Source organism: Parasteatoda tepidariorum, chromosome 10 (genome assembly GCF_043381705.1).
Source record: "Parasteatoda tepidariorum isolate YZ-2023 chromosome 10, CAS_Ptep_4.0, whole genome shotgun sequence".
NCBI lineage: Eukaryota > Metazoa > Arthropoda > Arachnida > Araneae > Theridiidae > Parasteatoda > Parasteatoda tepidariorum.
Genome location: NC_092213.1, coordinates 67325515 through 67344639, shown reverse-complemented (window position 1 = coordinate 67344639; position 19125 = coordinate 67325515).

The following is a 19125-nucleotide window of genomic DNA, read 5'->3' as shown; positions in this document are numbered from 1 at the left end:
TCCATAAAAGGTCACATAATTTTTTTTCCATATGTTCTCTACATTTTGAATATATATATACATTCAAAATGTAGAGAAAACATGGGAAAATTACAAAACAATAAAAAAAAGAAAAAAATTAAAAATTAAAAAAAATTATAAAAATGCGATAAAAATTAATAAAAATCATTAATATATATATTTGCATAAACTACACTACACCACAATAATGGAAGAGATATTTTTAGTTTTTGAATTTTTTTAAATTTCACAAGAAATACTTAAGGGATTATTCTAATAACTTTAGAGGAAATTAGTTCATGCGATTTTTAATACTTAGCTATGAGAGTTAAAACTTTCAAAGGTTTCAGGGACCGACAATAAATTACAAAATAAAACAAGTAACAAGTAAAACAAGTGTGGAACACCTGAGAAAACACAGAGAAATTACGGAACAAGGAAAAAAAGGGAAAAATTAAAAAAAAAAAAGAGATAAAAATCCGAAATTTTTTTTTAAAAAATCATTAATATATTTATTTACATAAACTACACTACACCACAATAATGAAAGAGATATTTTCAGTTTTTGAATTTTTTTAAATTTCACAAGAAATACTTAAGGTATTAAATAAGGTATTAGGAAATACTCATGTGATTTTTAATACTTAGCTATGAGAGTTAACACTTTCAAAGGTTTCAGGGACCGACAATAAATTACAGAATAAAACAAGTATTTTTGAGCACCCTATGCCAGAGAAATTAAGTAATAAGCTTGTAACTTATACGATTTGAAAACTTTGGTTGTTATTTGCAGCAACTGTATAAAATTTCATAAACCTTGTTTATATATTTATGGAGATATGGACACTTTTATCAAAAACTAATTTTTTGTCTTACGTTTTTTTAGCTATAACTTTAAAGCGATTTAATGAAATTCAATAAAATTTTTCGAGCAATTAAGAGATAATTAAAATATTGTTGTTTTAAAATTTGATAAAAATTTGTCAAAAATTGCGAAAAAGAAGAGACTGTTTCAAGTAGTTATTTTATACTGTGCATGTGCGAAAGAAATTTAAAAAATTATTTTTTATATTTATGCAGTGAATTTTATTTGGCAACAAATTAAAAAAGTCGTATTTGGGAATATCTTAAAAATTTAAAGAGTTTCAAGCAATTTTCTAAGTAGTTTTCGTACTTTTTTTTTTAAAAAAAAAGCTTAAAATTATAAGGGATTCTCCACAAATTTCATTTTGTACTATCAAGCAAGATTTATTAAAAATGACACCATAAATGAGGTTTGTATGGTAGAACATGTTGTCCAAGTTACAAGATCATGTTGTAACTCAGACTGATTTTTCTTGTTTTATTTATTTAAAGTGTATGGCAGAATTTCCCAAAAATTGCATTGCTTTTTAAATCATTCGTGGCCCGCAAAGTTGTGCGCAAAATTAAGGAATAGTTAATTGCCATGTGATATGTGATATTTTAAAATATTGATTAATCTTTTAATATTAAAATTATCTTTTAATATTGATTAACCTTTAATCTCAAAAGTTTACAGTTTGTTTTGAAAAGCAATGTAGACCACTCTCGGACAATTCTACTTCTATTCTACGATTCTATTCTCAAATTGTTCTATTTGAGAAGGCATGATTATCTAAGGTATACACTTTTTAAAGTTGTGAAACAGTGATCGCTTATGGGGACATTTTGAGTAGATCGAATTAACGTTCCGATTGGCCAACATTGATTCCTCCACAGAGCTGATAAAATAAATGTAAATTTTTTTTTTGGCGGGAAGCTTACAGTAGCGTTTAAAAAAAGGTACGGTAGCTCATAAGTTTGGCAAAAACCGGCGTGGCTCACTTTTTTTTCTTCTTTTTTTGGGCCTGAATCGAGCTCGAATCCGATCCCGAAACGTTTTAATCCGAGCCCACCCAAGCCCGAGATATATGAAAATTTTTTAGAGCCCGAGTCCGAGATACATGTCGGTTAACGGTCGAATTTCAAGCTCTTGCCATCTTTGATACCTAAGGAAGAAAATAAGTAATTTAAACATTTTTATCACGATTAATTAATAAGGTTTCCTTTTTTACTACTCAATAACTGTACTAAACGTTTGTTAAAAAGTAGTAATAAAGTTTATGAAAATTTATCATGAGTCCGAGCCTGAAATCTTTTTTCTGAAAACGAGGCCGCGTCGGGATTGTTCTGAGCCCATCTTATCTTTATGATGCACTGCTAAATAACCAACCCATCATCTATTTTCGCATTTTTGTTGTTGTTGTTGTTTTTTTTTTTTTTTTTTTNTTTTTAATTTTTTTTTTACAAAATTTAAGAAACTTGGCGCAAGCATGTGGAAAATTCTCGAATATAAAATTATACATCAGCTGTTACGCTTTTTTTATTAGTTTCAGACTAAATGTAATCAGCTTAATTGTTGCTTCCTTTAAATGTGTCGCACTCCTTTAATTGTAATGCACACATCCTTTAATTGTAATTTAATTGCATTTCCTTTAATTGTAATGCACACATTATTATTACTTTATTAGTTTCAGACCTAAATGCAATCAGTTTAATTGTTGTTTCTTTTAATTGTGTCGCTTCCATGAATTTTTTCTCATAATGTTTTACCTTGGAAAAAATAACATAAACATGCTCGTCGTAATATATTCGTAACTTGTTCCCTGATTGTAAAAAAATAGTGTCTAAAAAAAAAAATTATAATTCTACAATTTATTAATTTTTATGAGACATAACAATCTCTGCTTTTACAGAAAAACAATCATTAACCCAAAATAATGTATAGGGGCGTACTTTGTTTCTTTTTTCGAAAAAGCTATTTAATTTATTTAAAAAATTATTCCAGAGAGACAAGAAATTTGCGCCCAGCATAATACATTAATAATAAAAATCCATAGATAAACACATGCGATTTACAAAAAATGCCAACTAGCTCTGGACAGCGGATAAATATTTTCTAGTGATAGTCTTTTAATTTGATAACTTTTAATTAACAATGATTCTTGGTTTAAAAATTCGATTTATAGGGTTCTTATTCCACACTACTTCTAAATATCTCGAAGGCCTATGTGATAAGCTACTTAGTTACAGTTAAGTTGTAACAACCGTACAGAGTGCTCTCCAATGTCTCCAACCCCTAGTTCAAAGAACATCAAGATGAATATGGGATAAGGGCCACAGTGCGACCCAGGGGCAAAATTAACCAAAAATCTTCAAATTTTAGTTCGTAGTTCTCACCCATTTTTTCTTTCTTCTTTTTTTTTGAATATTTCGCCGAATTTGCAGCAATTGCCATCTTTGGATACAGTCCGCCTTCATAAACATATGTGATATTTTAACACGTTCACGCCGGGGTGACCCACCGGTGGGTCACGCTAGATTGTCTCATCTTGGCAGCGCACCGGAGTAAAAACTGGTAACAATAGATTTCATTTTTCAGTTTTTTTCCGGGAATAATAAAAATCCATAACTACCAATAGTTTTTAACGGATGCAATTTTTATATTGAATTGCTTCTTCGCCGTGATAAATTTCCTTGCAGTGGATTGTTATTGTTGAGAATAGATTAACTCCTCCCGAATATTATCTAATACTGAAATAGTTCTTCTACCAGCATATTCTCTTTTCCCGTACCAGTATTTTCCCTTTTTCGGCGTGAACGTGTTAAAATACTGATTACTTAACCGTGAACAATAAAATTGTTTTGTATAAGTATTTAAAAATAAATAAAGTTGTAGGGGAGAGTCGGGTAGCCTCACTCACTTAAGGAGTATTGCTTATATTTCTGTATAATACTGAGTAATAATCAACATTTTTGTNGCACACTGCCTTTAATAGTAATTTAATTGCATTTCCTTTAATTGTAATGCACACATTACTATTATTTTATTAGTTTCAGACCTAAATGTAATCAGTTTAATTGTTGTTTCCCTTAATTGTGTCGCTTCCATAATTTTTTTCTCATAATGTTTTACCTTGGAAAAAATAACATAAATATGCTCGTTGTAATATATTCGTGACTTGTCCCCTGATTGTAAAAAAATAGTGTTTCCAAAAAAAATAAATAATAATAATAATTCTGCAATTTATAGAAAATCAATCATTAATCGAATATAGTGTATAGTGCCATACTTTGTTTCTTTTTTCAAAAGAGCTATTTCATTTATTTAAAAAATTATTCCAGAGAGACAAGAAATTTGGGCCAAGCATAATACATTAATAATAAACATCCATAGATAAACACATGCGATTTATAAAAAATGCCAACTAGCTTCGAACAGCGTATAAATATTTTCGAGTGGTAGTCTTTTAATTTGATAACTTTTAATTAATAATGATTCTTGTTTTAAAATTCGATTTATAGGATTTTTACACCACACTACTTCTAAATATCTCGAAGGCCTATGTGACAAGCCGCTTAGTTACAGTTAAGTTGTAACAACCGTACAGAATGTTTCTCCAATGTTTCCAACCCCCAGTTCAAAGAACATCAAGATAAATGGGATAAGGGACACAGTACAGCCCAGTGGCAAAATTAACCAAAAATCTTCAATTTTTAATTCGTAGTTCTCACCCTTGTTTTAAAAAATATTTTACTGAATCCGCAGCAATTGCCATCTTTGGATATTTATATGTGTCTTTATAAACATGTGTGACTTTTTAAAATACTGATTACTTAATCATGGACAAGAAAATTGTTTTGTATACGCATTTAAGAATAAATAAAGTTGTAACTAGCACTAAAAATTATTCAATTAGTTATTTCCCAAGCATCTTACCACTTTTTTCACTAAGACGCTTTTCTCATCAATGGATAAAGATTAAACTCATTGGATATGAATATATTCTTTTATTAGCCACCTCTCTTCAGCTGTAAGACATCATAAATGGATGAATTTAGAGTCATACATATTTAAAATGATTAATGCTTAGTATGATTTTTACATATAATAGCATCTGTTGGATTTTTGCGAAAAATGTAAAATAATTCCACTGCTGCCATCATAATTTTTTTTTTGGGAAAAAAAAATTTTTTTTAAGCCAATATCCCTATTTAAATGAAAGATTAACACTTATGTAGACATATAACTAATAAACCAGCATGCTTGTTTCAAACATCTCTGCCAAGATGTTCTGGATCCAAAATAAATCGAATAAAATCATCATCCAGTTGATTCGAAAGGCATCATTTTCTCTTTGACCGCCTGACTTTTCTTCCTAACTTCCTCCATCGAATAGGAAATAAAAAAAAATGAACAATCCCCATTAAAAACAAAACACACTAGATGATTTTGTGATCGCACTTGCCCATGGGGGGTCATGAACCGGGATGTGTCCTTTTATTGGCTCGCCTTTCAAACGTCGTAATGCGAACGTGTCGTGCCTGTCAACTGACTGGGGTGTCCCAACTATATCTCTCGGTTGTTCAACCCCTATCTCGATCCCGCTGTTCATCAATGGCGCGTGTAGTGGATGCACCAACTTACTACTACTAACTGAGTAGATGAAAAAAATAAAAATAAAAAAACAGTTGTATTGTTCGATGGCTTACGCTTGATGGACCTCAGGGCTCAAAGGGTTGTAGGCAAGCGAATGGAAGTTAAACAAGAGTCTAGTTGAAAGGAATGTGGTGGAGTTTTGTTAAAACAATAACACTCTGGAAGCGGTCTCGTCTGTCTAACTAAAATTCATTGGTGAATTCGTCGAGATGATTAAAGTTCCTTTATGCATGACAAAAAGATCGCTTTGTGTCGGTTTATTTAGTGACTTATGATTAATGAATCATTTAATGCAAAAAGGAACATGAATAAAGCACAAATAGAGTATAGAAATGGAGGTATTACACTGTTAGAAATTTCTCGATAAAAATGGTCAAGTAACTATTCAAACTATACCGTAATCAAACTATACCGTAATCAAACTATTTATTTGTTGTTTTACTCCATTCAAACAAAGCAGTCAAATAACCATTAATAAGATCGTAATCAAACTGTTCCGTAATCAAACTATTTATTTGTTGTTTTACTGTTATTTGACTGTTTTGTTTGAATGGATTCAAACAAAACAGTCAAATAACCATAAATAAGATCGTAATCAAACTGTACCGTGCTCAAACTATTTATTTGTTGTTTTACTCCATTCAAACAAAGCAGTCAAATAACCATAAATAAGATCGCAATCAAACTGTACCGTACTCAAACTATTTATTTGTTGCTTTACTCCATTCAAACAAAAGAGTCAAATAACCATAAATAAGATCGCAATCAAACTGTACCGTAATCAAACTATTAATTTGTTGCTTTACTCCATTCAAACAAAACAGTCAAATAACCATAAATAAGATCGCAATCAAACTGTACCGTAATCAAACTATTAATTTGTTGCTTTACTCCATTCAAACAAAACAGTCAAATAACCATAAATGAGATCGTAATCAAACTGTACCGTAATCAAACTATTTGTTGTTTTACTCCATTCAAACAAAACAGTCAAATAACCATTAATAAGATCGTAATCAAACTGTACCGTAATCAAACTATTTATTTGTTGTTTTACTCCATTCAAACAAAACAGTCAAATAACCATAAATAAGATCGTAATCAAACTGTACCGTAATCAAACTATTTATTTGTTGTTTTACTCCATTCAAACAAAACAGTCAAATAACCATAAATAAGATCGTAATCAAACTGTACCGTAATCAAACTATTTATTTGTTGTTTTACTCCATTCAAACAAAACAGTCAAATAACCATAAATAAGATCGTAATCAAACTGTACCGTAATCAAACTATTTATTTTTTGTTTTACTGTTATTTGACTGTTTTGTTTGAATGGATTCAAACAAAACAGTCAAATAACCATAAATAAGATCGTAATCAAACTGTACCGTGCTCAAACTATTTATTTGTTGTTTTACTCCATTCAAACAAAACAGTCAAATAACCATAAATAAGATCGTAATCAAACTGTACCGTACTCAAACTATTTATTTGTTGTTTTACTCCATTCAAACAAAACAGTCAAATAACCATAAATAAGATCGCAATCAAACTGTACCGTAATCAAACTATTAATTTGTTGCTTTACTCCATTCAAACAAAAGAGTCAAATAACCATAAATGAGATCGTAATCAAACTGTACCGTAATCAAACTACTTGTTGTTTTACTCCATTCAAACAAAACAGTCAAATAACCATTAATAAGATCGTAATCAAACTGTACCGTAATCAAACTATTTATTTGTTGTTTTACTCCATTCAAACAAAACAGTCAAATAACCATAAATAAGATCGTAATCAAACTGTACCGTACTCAAACTATTAATTTGTTGCTTTACTCCATTCAAACAAAAGAGTCAAATAACCATAAATGAGATCGTAATCAAACTGTACCGTAATCAAACTACTTGTTGTTTTACTCCATTCAAACAAAACAGTCAAATAACCATTAATAAGATCGTAATCAAACTGTACCGTAATCAAACTATTTATTTTTTGTTTTACTCCTTTCAAACAAAACAGTCAAATAACCATAAATAAGATCGTAATCAAACTGTACCGTAATCAAACTATTTATTTGTTGTTTTACTCTATTCAAATAAAACAGTCAAATAACCATAAATAAGATCATAATCAAACTGCTAACTGTAAAAAACCCGTTTATTAACTGTTTTAATATAATACGGTTAAAAAACCAGAATTTTATTGCACCAATTAAGCCCAATTAACTAATGAAACCGCTTAGTTCCTTGCAACTGCGCAGATATTAAAGCCGAGAGATCTAATCTGTCAGTCTCATGAACGGCAGTACTGAGGTTGGAATCCCAGCGTTGACACCACAATATTTCTTCCATTACCTTCAACGCATGAGGAGTTTTCTGTGTTTTGCAACCCAATTTAAGTCCTGCGCTCTCCAATGTGTATTACCTAACGAAAAGCCTAGCTTCTACGCCCAGTTAAATTTCTTTTCTACGGTTTTGAAACCATGCTAGTTCTAAATGGTAAAAAAAAAAACAGTATAATTTTGTATTCCTGGTTTTATAACCATACTAGTTGTAAGCGGTTTAAAAACCGTAAAACAGACTGCTATAAGTTTTTTTTACCATAATATTAGAATGAAAATTCTAACAGTGCATGTTTTCTGTTTTGTAAGCAAGAACCTTCCTCAGTGCCTAAACTCACACAAATAAACAAAAAAATTTTCATTTCTGAAAAATATCTAAAAATACGTTTATAGCATGTCTATTTCTGTACTATATTTTCTTTATTGCTTTATTTTAAGGTAGTGCAGAAATTATGATTTAGGTTGTACTGTTAACTACAACGAACGGCCCTTTAATCTTTATGCGGTTACTTCAGGAAAAAAAGTGGTAGCTAACAGAAGAAAATATTTGAGTAATTTAAATTTAAGCTTATTACAACCTTTTGCCCTCAGAGTACTTTAAAATGCTGTTTGAACTAATACAAGCCTGTTAGATGACACGCTTTTTGCAAAATATTTTATGGAAGATAGACATTTAAAAATCAAAGCTTTCAGAATTTTGGGTAATTTTGACAACATTTTAGAAACCTCTCCACGAAAGAGCGGGAACCATGTGGTGCTGCATCTGAACTTTTAAATCCTTTATACGTGGTGGTGTGGGAAACAAATTTAAATGAATAATATACAACACATTAAAACATTAATTTAGCTACCACTAGAAAAAACGTAGAAAGTTGGCAGCCTTACTAATTTAAGCATTAAATTATTTTTAATACGTAACACAGCAATTTCATTTAGTTTTTAAAATTCATGAAGTAATTTTGTTTCTAATTATTAAGCTATAAAAATTTTTAATTTCAGAGTGGTAGCTGTTGATGGCTCCTCAGAGGCGACATTGGAGTGCAACGGATTTTAAAATAGTGGAATAAAGCATTTTAACATTACAGTAGCATTTCAGGAATCACAGGGGTTGAGCAAAAACTCTTATATAACTCTTATATATATAATAACTCTTTTTTATAATTATTCTACATTACTCACTGTATTTTATAACAATTTTTCGCTTAGCAACAAATGTTTTGAAAGATTTTACATGGAAAAACTTCCACCTCAATCTGAAAGATTTTGCTTAATGCAATTTAGAAATGGTATCCTTTTTACCCTTGTAAAATTCGCATCGACCAAAATGAGGAGAGGACATTAATTATTCTTTTTAGCTTTAGTACCAACAATTTTAAAATCCTTAGTGATATTCAAGTAAGAATGCTTTTATAATTATTAAAAGAGAAACGAAGCTTTTGATTTTTTTTTTTATTTCTTTTGGTCGATGTAAATTTTTGCATGGGTGAAAAGGACACCATTTCTAAAAGCTTCATGCGTGATATTTCAAATTGTGCCAACAGTTTTGTCATGTGGAATATTCCAAAACACTTGATGTTAAAAGAAAGATTGTTTACATAGAGTTAGTATAGAAGCAATCAAAACCTCTGGGGGTACTGGATTGGAGATCGATCGTTGTCTGATTCAGGTCAAAATTACGATCTGAGGATGAATGAATGGATGTATGAATGGGTTCGCCCTATAAACGGGTGTGACGTATGGTGTGGCAGAAATCGAATTCTTGGCCATAGATGGCGCCACTGGAAAATAAGAACAATCGCACCCCCTCTGCTTAAACAGGCATACGTCAACAACAAACAACAACAACAACAGACTAGAAGTGTTCGTATTATGTCCTGTAACGTATTTCTCCGAATAACTCTTTTATGAAGCTGTAAGAATTTCTTTTTGGTCATTGCACACCCGGAGATACACAACTGCTCAGCTTTTTGCCAACGACTTTATAAAGCGGATTACAATAAATTATAAGACATTGCAGAATTTCGGTTAATTATTCCCACACTATAAAAGGCTCACCTCAAGACTTCTGGGCTAAGGTTGCGTTTTTCATGAAATTTTCTAATTATTTGCAGGTTGCTTTACTACATAACTTTAAAACAAGTTTATTATACTAAGAATCATTATACATTGGAACAAATATTGACCACGAGTTTGTATGTTGTCCAATATTTGTAGTTTTTGCCGCTAGTAGTGAACTAAAACAGGAATCTCTTAAGGAAAATTTTACAAGAGTTTTATCGGAATTGAGAATATTACTGTTTATATGTGTGTTTAAAAATAGTGGTCAAAATTATTTTACATAATCTTTTTTATCTGTAAGAAAAAAAATGATCATGCTATTGGAATTTCGTTGTAGTTAGAGAGCGGAAAGTTCTAGATCTCCACTATAATTGTCCAATAAAGTTGTAGCTAATTAGCAATTAAGATAGGTTCAATTGATTTGATTTTTCCTACACATAAAAATTATACTGCAAATATTTATTTACATACATATTAGTACATGCTTGTGGGCTCTTTACCAAGTATGTCTTATAAGGTTAAGACAATACATTCATACATATTCAGACTAGTGTTCTAATACAAAGTGCGGCTTACCCCGTTTCAAGTCGAGAAACAGATAGTATTAAGTAATGAAGGAATAGGTTCGAAAGCCAGAGTTGACTGATCAATACGAGTTCTGCTCCTGCCTCTAACCGACCTCAATGCTGACCTAAAATATCCTCAAGGTCAAACTCATTGCGGTATTATCAGGCTAACCGTGGGAAATAAACGTGATTTTCCTCTCCCTTATTGCGATTTCGGGTTAGTTTCATCAAAAAGTTTTCCACGAAAGCTAGTTTGTCCCAAGGATTGATCCAAAAGTTCCCTTGTCTTTTTGGCTGGGTTCGAAATTGCAAAGATACAGCAATGAACATTGATAATCATAAATAACATTGCGTCATAATTAATCATAAATAACAAATTACATTGGAGAACAAATTTTTTGTTGCATTTATACAAATACTTGATCTTGAGCAGTGGTGGCTCAGAGGATAGTGCGCTCGCTTTCCATAGAGGTGACCAGGGCTCGAATCCAAGCGATAACTGGTTATTCGAATTCTGCACCCGACTCACCCCTCAGTGGTAGACAGATCATGGATTAGAGTCCCTTTGTCGTCAGACTGACTGTGGGAGGTTTCCTTGGTTTTCCTCTCCATGTAAAGAAAATGCGGGTTAATTCCATCAAGAGTTCCTCCACGAAGGCAAATTTCTCCCAATACTTGATCCAGGAGTTCCCTTGTCTTCTAGATTGGGTTCAAAATTACAAGGCTTCGGAGTTGAACATTGGTAGTCGTTCACTCACAATTGGGTCGACTGTTTAACGACGGTTATAAAATATAAAATAAAATGATTGATCTTGCCTAATACGGGAGTGGAGATTACAAACGTAAAATTAATTTAACTGCCAAAGCTATAGATTTTTTTTTAAATGTCATTTTCACTCAATTTTTTGGCGAATTGTACAAGTTCTAAAACGTTAGATATATCAGGGGCTCGCATAAATGTTGCGACGAACTTCTAAGGGAATTAGCACATCATCAGGATTGAAACTGCATAGAAAACCATGCCTTGCTAAGTCGTCATACGCGGCTTGGTGCGATTCTCCATTATGACCTATACAGAAGAAAAAGAAAAAACAGTTCAAAATAGGGAGTCATACTGGGGAGTAATAGGGATAATAGAGAATAATAGGGATAATTGGGAATAATAGGGATAATAGGGAATAATAGGGAATCATAATAGGGATACTTCCGGACATGCGTTCTTAGTCAATTTTATACCTGATAATGTGCTCTAGTCGCAGCATTTATGCGATGCCCTGTTATGTATAACGTTTTTAAACTTTTACATTTCAACAAAAAATAAACTAAAAAAGTTTAAAAAAATGTTAGCTCACAGGCAGAAACTGATTGAATTCAGTGGCGTTAAAATATCTAAGATCTATTAAAAAATTCCATGCAACAGAAAAAAGAAATTAATTCCTAAATGTAAATTAATTCCTAAAAATAAATGCAATTTTTTTTAATCTCAAAAATAAAAAATAAAAAGTATTAAATGTACTAGTGTATTGAATATTCAAGCATAATCCTTCTATAAAACGGGTGGAATTTGCAGGAATGGGTTAGTTAACCTGCATCCTCAAAAAACTAAAAAAACTGTTAATGAAATTTCGATTACGAATATGTGATAACTCACTGCTTTAGATTCTCAGGGCTGCCAACTAGTACGCGTTTTGCAAAATATGTTATTGAATGATAGACAACTGAAGCTTACAGAATGTTTGGTAATTTTGCCAGCATTTTAAACGTTTCACCACGTGAGGGAAGGAATAAAGTTGCTTTTTATGTAAGCTTGAATCATTTGTATTTCAATCCCATGAATCATTTGTAAGTAGTGGTGTGAGAAATAACTTTAAATCAAATTTATGAATGAAAGGATAATATATCAAAGCAGAAACTACACAAGAATAAATTTTTCCAAAAAGTTGGCTGGCCTGCATTCTCGCTTTTATATTCTGAGAACAGAAATCCGTCCCAGAGATTTTCTAACACGAATGAAAAATTATTGCAATAGGAAAGAAATGAGTTTTCGAATATCCTTTTAGAAATTTAGCTACCAGTTTTTTGTTGTCTAAGGTTGCTGGTAACTTAATATATGAGTAATATTAAAACGAAACAAAACAGGAAAATAAAAGAAACTCACAATGCACTGAGTGTATTCTTAATATACCCGATATATTTGTTAACATTTTTAATCCATCTTTGATTTCTTCAATTCAGTAAAGATTATTTAAAAAAACAAACTAAAAGTAACACATATTGAGTTCATTCTCCTCCGTGGCCTATCTTAATCCATCAAACAGAAATGACTTTTAAACATGATTGATCTGCATGATTAGGGGGAAAGAAAAGTAAATGCAGTTAACTTTCTTCATTTAAATCTATGATAGCCATAGTGAGTGACAAGCCGTTAAATTACAGAAATTAATACATGTAGTTGGTTGAATTTGTAACTAGAAGTCAAATTTCTGAATTGAAAGATCATTGGATTGGCAGTCTCAGCGATTTAGACTATGAAATATATAAAATGTTACGAGTGATCACCGATTTTTATGGATGGTAAAACATTGATTCCATATTGAAACAATTTTGTCAGAATCACCTTACAAATGTTTTTACTTATAGTTTGTAACAGTTGCGTAATAGTTTTGCCAGTCTATAACAAGTTGTCGGTAAGCTTTTTATTTTGAATATAGATGAAAATGTATGTTTAAGACAATAGAATAAATAATGCGTATGCTTAAAATGCTTAAATGCGTATTTAAGAAAATTGACGTAGCTCGAAAAGACAATAGACATAGCTTGAGCTATGGTGTCTTAGGGGGTAGAGCTTTCGCCTCAAAGCAGTGGCTGGTTTCTACCAATTCCTCTGCCTGCTCGCTCCGACGCAGTGCTGGTGTAAAATATCCTCAGCGGATCATGGCTTGGAATTCCCTTGTCGTGTGGCTAACCGTGAGAGCTTTTCGTGGTTTTCCTCCCCTGCTAATAACATGTAGGACCACCTTTAGCCCTCAAAACTGCTAGCACCCGCCGTGGCATTGATTCCACAATGTGCTGATAGGTAATCTGAGGTATATGGTACCAAGTGCTCACCAACTGGTCCTGCAATTCCCTCACATTGCGAGGGGGTAGCATGGCAGCACGAATTCGGTTTCCAAGTAGGACCACAAATGCTCTATTGGATTAAGGTCAGGTGAATTTGGGGACTTGAAAGTCACTGGAATGTTCCTCGACGATTCGACCCTTAGGACATGGTGCATAATCCTGTTGGTAAACACCATCCCCCGCAGGAAAAACTGTTGCCATTATTGGGTAAACCTGCTGTGCAACTATGTTCAAGCAGCTTGCACACGTCAGGGATTGTTCTATCAGGATTATGGATCCTAATGTGCCCCATGAAAGCATTGTTCCTGGGCGAGCCCATTGTTATGGATGGAGGGTGGTCATAATGTAATGGCTCTTCGGTGTATNATATTTGCAAAAAAGAGTGCTTTCTAATATTGTATTAATATAGCCAATGCAAAATATATCAATACAATAGTGTCAAGACATTCCAACAACTGAAACGAAAATAAAACAAATCAAGCAAAAATAGAAAATAAAAAATAAAATGCAGGAAAAATACAAAATAAAATACAAAATGTAATCTATAAAGCCAGTAGCGTTCTGTTCAAATGTTCTATTTTGATTTCGCTACTGGCATTAAGCTTTTCGGTATCTTTCAAAAATTATTTAAAATATTGTCGTAACAAGTTTGCCAGATTACAAAATATGTATATATTTTGTTAAAGATAACATCAATGACACTTGGTAGCTTATAGCTTCATTTTTTATTTTAAAAAAAAGGAGTTTATTGTATGTGCCATTGAAAACAAATAAATTCATTGATCAATATTAACGTAACATAGATGAACTACCACACCAAATTAGTATTCCTAAAGTTATCTGAAACCACGTGCTTATCTTGTTTTTAGTAAAAAACGTGTTTCTATATAACTCAAATAATATAAAATCAGCGGTGATAAAAATGAAAGAAAAAAGTTAGCTTTGTAACACAATTATTGGAAAAGTGATACTTATTCGTTTAGGAGAAGCACTATAAACTGTTGTACAATTATTGACAGTATTGGTGTTTAGTTAATTTAGGTAGTATGTATATATTGAAGTGAAAAAAGTGATGTACCAAAAAGCAAAATTAATGGAGTAAAAGTAATTCTTCGTTTGGAGGAATTGCAAAAAATCACTATACTATTATTGATGCCAATGATGCTTGATTAATGATGCAGGGCCCGCGCTAATGATTTCAAATTATTAGCCAATAAATTAGCCAAATATCAAAAGTATTCGCCAATTTTCGAAAATGTTCGCCAAATGCAAATCTTAACAATTTTTTATGATTAAATTTTTCCCCATAGAATTACTTAACTGGGTTTAAGCTGTATTTTACGGTAGTTTGTTTCAGGCTTATATCATTTGGACCCCATTTTCCCGGGCATCTAACGAAAATTACTGTAATCAACTAAAAACAGATTCATTTAGAAAAATTCACTTTGACGTAATTTTGAGGATCGAGTTAAATATACATTTTTCTTTCCAGCGCAAAAAATCATTCGGCAAAACATAATTTTATTCGCCAAATTTACAGTTATATCGCATTTTGCGAGGTGGCGAATGCTTAGCGCTGGTCCTCTGATGGTAAAATCTATTATTTGAAATAAAAAAAATAATAAGCTATGTATCAAAAAACAAAATTAATGGAGTAAAGGCACTTACTTAATTGTTCAGAGGAACGGTAAAAAAAAAATCGCCATACTAAAATTGATGCAGAGGACGTTTAATTAATTTTTTTGATGCATACTACTGGTATTACGCTAATTGGTGTAGTTTTAGTAAGAAATTTTACTACTGAATTTTCACAGTTTCAAATCATATTTTTTCCTGTGATAACAAAAATATTGTGTTAGTAGTGTGAATGTCCGAAATATTTGTTATATCTGATTTGATAACATTAATTTATTCGTTGATGTTATTATATTTATTCGTTATTTTAATATCTGCTGAGATAGATTAGGAGTGTCAATGTTCGGAGTACCGGTTAAACGTATATTAGCAGTGGCACTGAACCTTAAAAAAACATTGATGTAGGGCATACCGAGCAAATGTATACCGGTCAATGGTTCTTAATTAGACCTAGTATATATTTCAGACATTTTCCAAAGTGTCATGTGATTGTCAACCATCAATTTCTGTCATTCACAGTAATTTACTTACTAAGCTACACGTTAGTTTTCTTTCTTTCTTTCTTTTTTTTTTTTTGAACAGCCAACCCATTTTTGAGGTAACTACTATCAATGTTCAACACCTAGTAGTTACTCTAGTAGTTTGAAACTCAACCCTGAAGGCAAGGGTACCCCTGGAGTAAATAATAAGACAAACTAACCAGTATTTTTGTAACGTTTACATAAAAACCTCCCAGGGTTTGCCAGATGCAGTGGAAATTCTATTTCCTAATCAGTCTACCATTGAGGATATTTTACGCTAGAGCTGCAGTTGGTGCAAGCCGGAAGCAGAATTCGTATCGACCAACCATCACTGGGACTCTAGCCTAGGTCACCAATTCGAAAATGAGTGCTCTATTTCCGCGTCCACCGCGACTCAAGATATGCATCAATAAAAACCGAAATCCATCCATAATTTATTTTTATATCTTTCAAAAATAAATTATTTCATGATAGAAATTATTTTCAATCATAATCTTTCTCTTCAGTATAAGGCCTGGATAACAATTTTTTTCCTGTTACATGAGATTTTTTAACGGATCTTGGATTTTTCACGTCACTAATTTTAATCCTCAATCTCTTTCCTAGCTAAATTTTTAAAGGGACATTTTTAGGTTATTTTTCGTTGAAATGTACAAGTTTAAAAACATTTGCTGTAACAGGGGGGGTCTCCTATAAGTAGCGACAAAATGCTATACGCCGCTAGGGATGCTTTCATATTATTAACTGTTTCTTCGTGTGCTTCTGAACAGGTTATAATGTGTAGCCGCTTACGATGACATTTCCGGGCATGGGTTCCTATGTATTTCTAATCTCGATAATGTGCCTTAACTCCCCTAGAATTTGTCGCAACATTTACGTCACCCTCTTTAATATATAATGTTTCTAAATTTGTACATTTCGCAAATAAAATAGACTAAAAATGTCAATAATAAAAAAATCTATTTGCTTTAAAAACGAAACTAATTTCGGATTTGAAATCCCCACACCCAAACAAGGCAAGATCCAATATTTGTATAAATCAAGCAAAAAGAATTTGCAACATAGTGTAATACAATCCTATACTCATCCATGATATATAGGATATATCATAATATTTCATGATATATCCTATATTCTTCATGAAATATTTTCGTGGAGCCAGATATTAACCAAACAATAAGATAAAATTCACATTATAAATAATACTCATAGATTCAAAGTTTTAGTGAATAAATTATAGCTGTGGTGTTTTTCGCTTATTATGCAAGACAACTCTTTAATGTTATATAATTGTTTCAGTAATAGTTAGTAAAACTACCTACTGTATATAAATATTAAAATAAAGGGAAGGAAATTGTTTCATTCATTGCTTAACAATCATTTTATACTTACAGTGAATCATAAAATGATCAAGTTATGATGTTTTATTATTCGGATCACCTGTTTTTGGAAATCATTTTGTTTGCATCTTTGTTATTTGATGATAATAAGTCAAATTTACAATTAGTATATTTTATTTTATAACCGTCGTTGAACAGCAGACTCAATTTTTTGGGTTTACGACTACTAACGTTCAACTCCGTAGCCTTGTAATTTTGAACCTAATCCAGAAGACAAGGGAACTTCTGGATCAAGTATTGTGTGAAATTTGCCTTCGTGGAGGTCCTTTTGATGAAACTACCCCGCATATGCGATACATGGAGAGGAAGACCACGAGAACCTCCCACGGTTAGCCTGACTGCAAGGGGACTCTGACCAATGATCCGTCTACCACTGAGGATATTTCACGCTGAAATGGAATTTTACTTCAGACATCGAATAGACAGCCCCTTTAGCTGTTACCCCCCATGGCCATCCCTTTTACCCGCCACTGGGGTATTTTAAACGTAATCGAAAGTAAAAGTAATTATCCCGACAACAACTGTAGTCTGATTGAGTAGCGGTGGTAGAATTTTCTATGTCTGACAACCACATCAAAAACCATATTAAATACCTTGATGAATTGCTGACCCTTCACCCTTAGACTGTGATTACATTTTGTGTCATAGACCTGATTACATTTATGAAAATTAAAGAGATATTAGCATTTATTTCTATTGCTTCGTGTGTTGTTTCAAACAAAGAAAACAAATTCAAAAAATAAATTTGTTTACTTTTTTCAAACAAATAAATGTTTATCTGCTTCTTACTCAATGCCAAATATCCCAAGAGACTTCACATTGTGATGTCAACCGTTGCCATGGATACCGCCCCAGATGGATGACAGGACGTGTGTCTGGTAGGCGTGTCCCAAGTCGGAATTCGGCGCCGGCTGATTGGCTGTGTCGAAACGTGACGGTGTACGCCCTTTTGAATGTTCGACCGTCGTCGAACACTTTTTTTTAGTTTTTAGTTTTTCGCTTTTATTTTCCCTTTGTGTTCAAAGACGGAAAACTCGCAGGAGAAATACCAAAAAATCAGTGTAATTTTTTTTTTAATTCTTTTTTTTTAGATGATGGATAAATAAAATGGATTGCAAAAGGGGGAAAGCGAGGCTATAATATCGACTCGAGCAATCTTTATTGCTACCTATTCTAGTTATTTAGTTTATTATTTTATTTTATTATTTTTTTCTAAATTGTTCAGCAGACGTAGTTTTTTTTTTCTTCTCCTTCTTTGTCGATTGTGTAGCAAAGGATGAAGGTTATCTGAAATTAATGAATTGAACTAATATGTAATGGACAAAATGTCTCACGATTGAATATTCTATAAATTTTGGATTTAAGATGCACTTCCAATGCTATAAATCCATCAGTCTTATTCATATGAGTAAGATTCATATGAGTATTCATTCAAATAGTATGTAATGCTTATTTCAGTTTCAGTTTTCTGAAATTTCAATATAAATAAGTTTAATTTCTTTTAAAAATTATGATGTGACAAGAATCGGTAAGCGCTTCCTAATTGACTATTTAAAAACTAGTCAGTGTTTCTGAATGGTTATTAAAGCTTATTTTTTTAATACACATGCAAATATGTCTCATTACTTTATTTGCATTCATTATTTTATTTTATTCATTTTTTTCTAAATTACTCAGCAGACGTAGTTTTTTTCATATTTTTTCTTCTCATTCTTTGTCGATTGCGTTTGAAAGAATGAAGGTTATCTAAAATTAATAGATTGAACTGATACGTAATAGACAAAATGTCTCATGATTGAATCTTCTATAAATTTTGGATTTAAGATGCACTTGTAATGCATCTTAAATCCCAAAAAATATATTATCCAACAGATGGAATTTCGTCAGTTTTTTTTTTATTATTATTATTATAATATCATTTATTATTATTAAATAATTTATTGTATGAAATGTCTGCTGAGATAGATTAGGAGAAAT